Below are 8347 nucleotides of genomic sequence, written 5' to 3'. Positions count from 1 at the left end.
CACCTTGTATTTTCCCTTTCGGTTATTGTTCATGTTCATAGTCATAGTTAGATTTTGTTGCTCAGTTTAGGTTTATGGTGTTCCGGCTTGGCTGTGATTTTTGTTACAGTTTCAAAATAAATCAAGTCACGATCTTCAACAACCTCCTGTCTGAACCCATTTCTGCATTTGGGTCCTCACTTCACCACTAACCTTGACAACATGGACCAAGCGGGCCTGCATTTGCAGGAAGATCTCCAAGTGGTAGTTGGACCTATAAAAGCCTTTTATGTGTGGATGGATGCATTGGACCTTACACTGCACTGAAAGCATAAAGATACAGTACCATCGGATGCAGTGATATGCCCGTATACGTCACATATGTGGACAATATGCGGGAAAATTCCCATCGCATACCTGACGGATTCAGTTTTCAGATATCCCAGTATACAGACAGCAGCAGATCCAGAAAAATCCCCAAAACCGGATACCCACCTGCGACATACCCAGAAAATACGTGTATTTGATCCCTCACAGTTCCTACTCTAGATCTCTCTGCATACTCACTGCATCTTTGGCATATCATGTTCACAGATTCATGACCATACGTGACGGATATCCGCCGGATATTTACAGATTTTTCACTTATTTACTATTTTCATTTTTAGTTATTTTCTTTCTTTCTTTTCATTGCAGCGGGAAGTGGAAGAAGCATTAAAAATACATAAAAGATATATTCTTTTATGTATGCTTTTAACAATGCTTTTATTTTATGGAAAGCACTTTGCATTGTTTTGTACATGAAATGTGCTATACAAATAAATTTGACTTGACTTGACTTATGCAAATATGGGAACCCGATGGCTGATGTACTAGTTCTCTTCAGTAATTGCAAAATATGGCATGTAGGCCTCCATGTAAAAGTAAATAACCAAACCTTAAATTATTTTATCTTCTAAGATATTACTTTATGAGACATTTTAAGATCACCCAGTCAGTTTTATACATCACAATCATAATTCAATTGTGTCTTTAATTTTGGTTTGCTGTACCATCATCATGTTGTACAAATCACTAGCTGGACCAATAAATACATTACCGTTTCAATAAGCATTTGTGAAATATCAGTATTATTAAATATACATTTTATAAAGTGGTCTAATCAGGTGTTTCACATCTGCATAACTGCACATCTGAATGAAAATATATCAGACATAAAATACAGACCAAGAATTTTTAAAGAACATTTTTATTAACACAAAAAAAATCTACAGTTTCAATCTAAAATAATTGTTGTTCATGCCTCTTGGACGCTGCCTCATGCTGCATACGCCACTGGGCACTCTGCGGTGTTCCATCCTGCAAGACTTTCTTTGTGGCTCGGCAAGTTTGCACTGGCACCCATCTAAAATGTATGCATTTTGAGTTTTGTTGCCCTTGTGAATTTTGTTGCCCTCCATTCAAGTCAATACACTTTCCATGTTTCCTTTTGTTCAGTGTCTGTCTGCTCATTGTTTATCAGGCATGCAAGCACTGCTTGGGCGCCTTCCTCAGGAGGAAGAGCAGTCGCCCACCAATCGGAAGGTCGGTGGTTCGACTCTGGCGTCCCCAGGCTACATGTCGAAGAGTCCTTGGGCAAGACACTGAACCCCACGTTGCCTCCCAGTGTATCCATTGGGGTATGAATGATTAAAAAAGCACGTAGTTATGTATCTTAAGACGTGCTGTATGAGTGTGTGTGAGTGGGGTGAATGCGGCATGTAGTGAAGCGCTTTGAGTGGTCAGTTAGACTAGAAAAGCGCTATACAAGTACAAGTCCATTTACCGCTTCAAGGCATCTGTACTCCTCACTCCTCATCAGTTAAAATGGAGCATGCAACAGATCGCTGCAAACTTAAAAGCTAAAACAGAAAACATTTGTTAGATATTACTTTTGATAATGATGACAGCCATAGGTCAATGAGAACACTCTTTAAATGCATACATTAAATAAACGAACACATTAAAACGTGTTTTCATGTTTTCATCTCTTCTACATTGCCAGAAACTATATCTTTATGCACAGTTCATACAACATATTTCAGTTATTGTATCCAGAGATAACACTGCAGACTATCTACAACACTGTAATGTGACACAAAAGCAAATCACAGATCTCTTTTTCATTCTAACAATCTTTAAAAAAACATGTCAACAATCCATAAGTTACTCAACTCACCTTATGCCTACTGTTGTTGAGAGCTTTGGCCCTCTGATCCACTTCCATTTTGTTGTCCTTAGTCAACTTAGAATCAACTTGATGTTCTCGAAGTATCTGTTGCAGGTTCCTATGAACACAAAAAGTGACATATCAGTATGTGACATACCTTTTCAATCAATTGTCATACTTTCTTTGGAGAGAGAAATATTTGTAATGAAAAGGAGTGTAGGAAAGTCATGTGTAGTGCGGACCACAATGTTTTCCTAAACATTCTCTTTGGACCTGAGCGCTTCAGGGAGAAATTGTCTAGTTATATATATATATATATATATATATAAAACTAGACAATTATATATATATATATTACTGTAGATGATATTTCCTTGGCTTCTAGTTCTACAGTGAGGAACCTTGGAGTTATTTTTGACCAGGGAATTTATTTTATAAAACTGGTTTCTAGGACTGCCTTCGTAATATTGCTAAAATCAGGAGCATCCTGTCTCAGGGTGATGCAGAGAAACTAGTTCATGCATTTGTTACTTCAGGGTTGAACTACTGTAATTCCTTATTATTGGGCTGTCCCACATATTCTCTGAAAAGCCTCCAGCTGATCCAAAATGCTGCAGCCAGAGTTCTGATTAGAACTAACAGGAGAGATCATGTTTCTCCAGTTTTAGCTTCTCTTCATTGGCTCCCTGTTAAATTCAGAATAGAATTTAAGATTCTTCTTCTCACATATAAAGCTCTTAATGACCGAGCTCCATCATATCTTAAAGATCTCATTGTAAGATATTTTCCTAACAGAGCACTTCGCTCCCAAACTGCAGGTTTCCTTGTGGTTCCCAGAGTTTCTAAAAGTAGAATGGGAGGTAGAGCCTTCAGTTATCAGGCCCCTCTCTTGTGGAATAAGCTGCCAGTAAATGTCCGGGAAGCAGACACCCTTTCCACTTTTAAGATTAGGCTGAAAACTTTCCTCTTTGATAAAGCTTATAGTTAGGGATGGCTCAGGTGATCCTGAAACATCCCATAGTTAAGCTGCTATAGGCTTAGACTGCTGGGGGACCTCATCTGTCACACCTTTCCTCACTTTGCTCTCTTTTTTCCCCCCGTTTAATTTCTCAAATGATATTATGTACATGTGACATTATTGTGGTTATTAACTTGTTTCCCTTTTCCAACAGATATCCTTTGAATGGCGTTATGGTGTTTTTCGCCCCTCTTTTCCCTCTTTTCTGTCTTCTCAAACCCCAGCTGGTCGAGGCGGATGGCCACCCTTCCTGGTTCTGCCAGTCGTTCCTGAAGTCTTTCCTTTCCACAGTCGCCACAGGCACGCTCAGGATGGGAGATTGGACTGAAGACAAGTTTCGGTGCAATCTGTTGGTTTCCTTAGCTAGGATATTATTTTTGAATTGGCTCTATATTAATTAATTGGATTATGATTACAATTAATTGAATTCCAATTGGCTTGAATTGGACTATATTACTTAAGTGTCTTGAGATGACAATTGTTTGTAATCTGGCGCTATATTAATAAAATTGAATTGAATTGAATTGAATTATTTAAGTGCCTTGAGATGACAATTGTTGTAAGTTGGCGCTATATAAATAAAATTGAACTGAATTGAATTGAACCTGCAATCAACAGTTAACTGTTATGTTGCATTTCATACTTAGTGTTAGTCTTTTTGTGGAAGCAAACAGGAGCCTCACACTTTGTTACACAATGATAACTTTCTACTTTTATCTATTAACACTCACCCATTGTCCACATATGAGGACATATTTTTTCTCAGAAACTACTTCATGTACCAAGGAAAAATTTATTGACGTAGTTATTATGCCCACACTCTTTTCAAACATCATGAAAAAAATAAAAGTGCACAAACAAAAAGCTAGGGTCTCAGGGAGTTAAACCAATCTTAATTTAATTTTAAATATTAAAATCAAATGTGGAAGAACTCCGTAAAAGTTCTGATAGAGATATGATCAACAGACCACTACGATATGATACAGCTCCGTCTTTTGCTGTTATGTGGAATATCAGAAGTTTTTGTTGTTGGTTGTTCCGGCTTGATGCAGCACCGCTTCTGGCGGTGAGGGGAAAATAATATTTACTTAGTAAAAAACTTGTTCTGGAATAGTGTTGTACCCCCCAACTAAGCAGAGTCCACTATGGGACCAAGTCTAGCGGTTAGCCTCTCAGTTGCAAGTAAAGTAACTGCAGTTTCACAGAAAGTCACTGCCAGTGAATCTAAACTCAAGTAACGCGGCATCTTTAACAACAGAAAAAATTTAAGGGCCAAAAAACGAGTATCAACTTACTTCCACATATCATCCGATGTGATACCCGTAGTCTTGGGACTGCAGGCTCTGCCACTGGCTCCAATGAGGTGCCGTCTTTCATGGTTTTGCAGAGAAGACCCACATGTGAGAGTTTCAGTTTTCCGTCGTCCACTCACATCAATACTTATCTCGTTGATGTCCTCCAAGTCTGAAGAAATGGCGAGGAGTCATTTTCTTGTCCCAGGCAACATTTACGCGCTACTCGATGTGAACTTTACTGGAAAACACACAACTCAAGTAGCTAGCGTATCTACCTGTAGATTTGATACTGGCTAGCGGAAGCAGTCAATGAAATTAAGCCCCTCGAACAGTCCTGCTGCGCAAGGGCTTAATAACCAATCAAATGAACTGCAAAAATGGTTTCTATCAGAGAGAAGATTAATGGAATACTTCCCACTATTGTCACTGATGCATCATAAGATACAGCAGCTTTAGAAGTTTCTTTAGAACCTGATTTGTTTTTTGACGGCTTCTGTCCGGTTCAGCTCTCTGAGCTAACAACAGCAATAGTCTCTTCTAAACCATCAACTTGTATGTTAGACCCAATCCCAACCAGACTGTTCAAGGAGGTTTTCCCCTTAACTGACACTTCCATATTGGATTTGATCAATCTGTCTTTGTCGACAGGATATGTACCTCAGACTTTTAAGGTTACTGTAATTAAACCTTTACTTAAAAAAACCTACTCTTGATTCAGAAGTGTTGGCTAATCATTGACCTATATACAATCTCCTTTTTTTCAGTCAGGATTCAGAGTGCATTGTAGCACAGAAACAGCACTGGTGAAAGTTACCAATGATCTCCTCATAGCCTCTAATAGCGGACTTATGTCTGTGCTTGTCCTGTTGGATCTCAGTGCTGCATTTCATACAGTCGATCACAGCATTCTGTTATAGAGAGTTGAACATGTTATTGGGATTTAGGGAACTGCATTAGACTGGTTTAAGTCATATTTATTTGATAGATTCCAGTTTGTTCTTGTAAATGAAGAATCTTCCTCACACACCAGAGTAAGTCATGGAGTTCAGCTGTACTTATCTATGAAACCAGATGAAATCAATAGGTTGGTCAGACTACAAGCGTGTCTTAAAGACATAAAGACCTGGATGACTCAGAACTGTCTGTTTCTAAATTCAGACAAAACTGAAGTTGTTCTCTTTGGACCGGAGCGCTTCAGGGAGAAATTGTCTAGTTATATAGTTATTCTAGATGGTATTTCCTTGGCTTCTAGGTCTACAGTGAGGAACCTTGGAGTTATTTTTGACTAGAATTTATCATTTGACTCGCATATAAAACTGGTTTCTAGGACTGCCTTCTTTCATCTTCGTAATATTACAAAAATCAGGAACATCCTGTCTCAGGGTGATGCAGAGAAACTAGTTCATGCATTTGTTACTTCAAGACTGGGCTACTGTAATTCTTTATCATTGGGCTGTCCCACATATTCTCTGAAAAGCCTCCAGCTGATCCAAAATGCTGCAGTCAGAGTTCTGATGAGAACTAACAGGAGAGATCATGTTTCTCCAGTTTAAGCTTCTCTTCATTGGCTCCCTGTTAAATTCAGAATATAATTGAAGATTCTTCTCCTCACATATAAAGCTCTTAATGACCGAGCTCCATCATATCTTAAAGATCTCATTGTAAGATATTTTCCTAACAGAGCACTTCGCTCCCAAACTGCAGGTTTACTTGTTGTTCCCAGAGTTTCTAAAAGTAGAATGGGAGGCAGAGCCTTCAGTTATCAGGCCCCTCTCTGTGGAATAAGCTGCCAGTAAATGTCCGGGAAGCAGACATCCTTTCCACTCTCAAGACTAGGCTTAAAACTTTACTTTTTGATAAAGCTTATAGTTATGGATGGCTCAGGTGATCCTGAAACATCCCATAGTTAAGCTACTATAGGCTTAGAGTTCTGGGGCGCCTCATCTTTGCTCCCCCCCCCCCCCCCCCCCCCCACACACACACACACACCCCCACCCCAATACGGTAACCTGAACTATCTCTTCTAATTTTTTTCTTTTACGTTTCAGACTCTCCTAAGGCATACCTATTGCAGAATAATTTACAAGCATTTTAATAAGCACCATTATGTAATAGATGTGTAACACTGTATGGAAGTTAGGAAATTTCATTTCATTTAGGATGGCGCTGTAGTAGTCAAAGCAGGAGATGACCATAGACTGCACTAGGAGCTGGGTGGCGTGTTGGGTTAGGTACGGCCTGATCTTAAACTAATATTTAAAAACTAATATTTATTAAAATGATCAACAAAAGTTATTTCCTACAAGGTACCACTGATGAAAGCCAGAACTTTACCTTTGAAGTAGTACAACAAAATTTATTAAAGTTGAATGATTAAATGATTATGATTAAATCAATGGTAATTTCATTAATAATTACTATTGTCAACTAAGCTAATACTATGTACTAAATAAATAAGCAATGGAAGAAAGACCATCAGTCTGTATGTGTGATCATATGATGGTGAGGGCACAAGATGGCAGCTGTGACCACATGCTCAGTAAGACATGTGTTAGCCAGAGAAACTACAACAATGGGAATGTGTAGCACATGTTGCCTGGGGACCTCTGGTCTCTTTGTCTGTGAAAGCACATTTGTCAGCATATGAAAGGGAATGCCACCACGACAGAAAGACCATGGAGGGCGGGATGTACAAATCCCTGCCTGGGTGTCCAGTTTTGGTTACCACCTTGGAGATGTTCTGTCTTTGAGGAAAAAGGGGTGGAGATGCTCCTGAGTCCAGTTAAAGTCCAGTCTTTGGTGTGAATCCCTTGTGCTCTCTAGAAGAAGGATTATGGTCGCTTCTTCTATTCCTGTGACCCTAGAGTTAGCGCTCAAGGGTCCAGGGTCATCTGTCTGTGGACTGCACATTCACCTTAGCTTGCTAAGCTGAGAAGGAGTCCATGCAGGCTTTGTGTGCTGGAGGGGAGAGAGACAGATGGCACGTCCACACGAGAACGTTTTTGTCGAATCCGCATAAATACTTTATTGTTTCGGCCTCGAGTCCAGACGGATCCGGCTTTTTCGAAGTGTGAAACCGCTATTTTTTTTAAAAAGGTTCCCAGAGTGGATTAATCCTAAAACGCCGGATAGCCCAGAGTCTTGTGGATGGCAAATGCGGATTTTTTCAGAAACGATGACGCATCAGCACCGCCTCTCTAAGCATTAACCTAAGCCGCCATCGCTAGACGCGTCATAACCATAGACATATAAAGAATAAAACTTAAAAGTCCATTGTACTTGTATTTTTTCAAACTTTATAATATCTATGGTCATAACAACAACAATGTTTATGTTGTTTATGTATTTAGCAGACGCTTTTATCCAAAGCGACTTACAAATGAAGAAATAGCAAGCTATATAAAAAGCTAACAATAAACTACATAGAAGGAACCCAGGAGTCCGACTCTGTCAGAGGTGACAGAGTAGAGATAGGGTGCAGGCATAGAAGGAAGTGCAGAAAGATAAAGTACAAAGATAGAGGGGGTAGGGAAGTACAAGGTAAGTGCTAAGATAGGAGATGCTCTCTGAAGAGCTGGGTTTTCAAGAGTTTCCTGAAGATAGACAGGGGCGCCCCTGTTCTGGTAGCGCTCGGTAGGTCATTCCACCATCGTCGGACGACACATGAAAAGAGCTTGGATTGTCTTAGGCGTGGTGTAGGCACTGCTAGACGACAATCCTGGGACGAACGGAGGGACCGAGTTGTGACATAAGCCTTTGCAAGAGCATTCAAGTAGATGGGAGCCGTTACATTAAGCACTTTGTAGGCTAACATCAGTGACTTGAATTTGATGTGGGCGGCTAAGG

At 39.7% G+C, this 8347-nt stretch overlaps 1 long non-coding RNA gene across 1 annotated transcript; it reads right to left on the bottom strand.

Annotated features, from left to right (window-relative positions):
- Positions 1-1827: 1827 nt before the first annotated feature.
- LOC140309237 (uncharacterized) lies at positions 1828-4574 on the bottom strand. Its single transcript, XR_011916364.1, has 3 exons — positions 4502-4574; positions 2198-2306; positions 1828-1880 (listed from the first exon to the last, which is right to left on the bottom strand). It is a non-coding gene; the product is annotated as an uncharacterized lncRNA (long non-coding RNA).
- Positions 4575-8347: the final 3773 nt, after the last annotated feature.

The sequence above is a fragment of the Leuresthes tenuis genome, unplaced genomic scaffold (assembly GCF_036924035.1).
Source record: "Leuresthes tenuis unplaced genomic scaffold, fLeuTen1.0.hap1 SCAF_6, whole genome shotgun sequence".
In the NCBI taxonomy this organism is placed as follows: Eukaryota; Metazoa; Chordata; class Actinopteri; order Atheriniformes; family Atherinopsidae; genus Leuresthes; species Leuresthes tenuis.
This window is presented reverse-complemented; position numbering and strand designations above follow the sequence as displayed.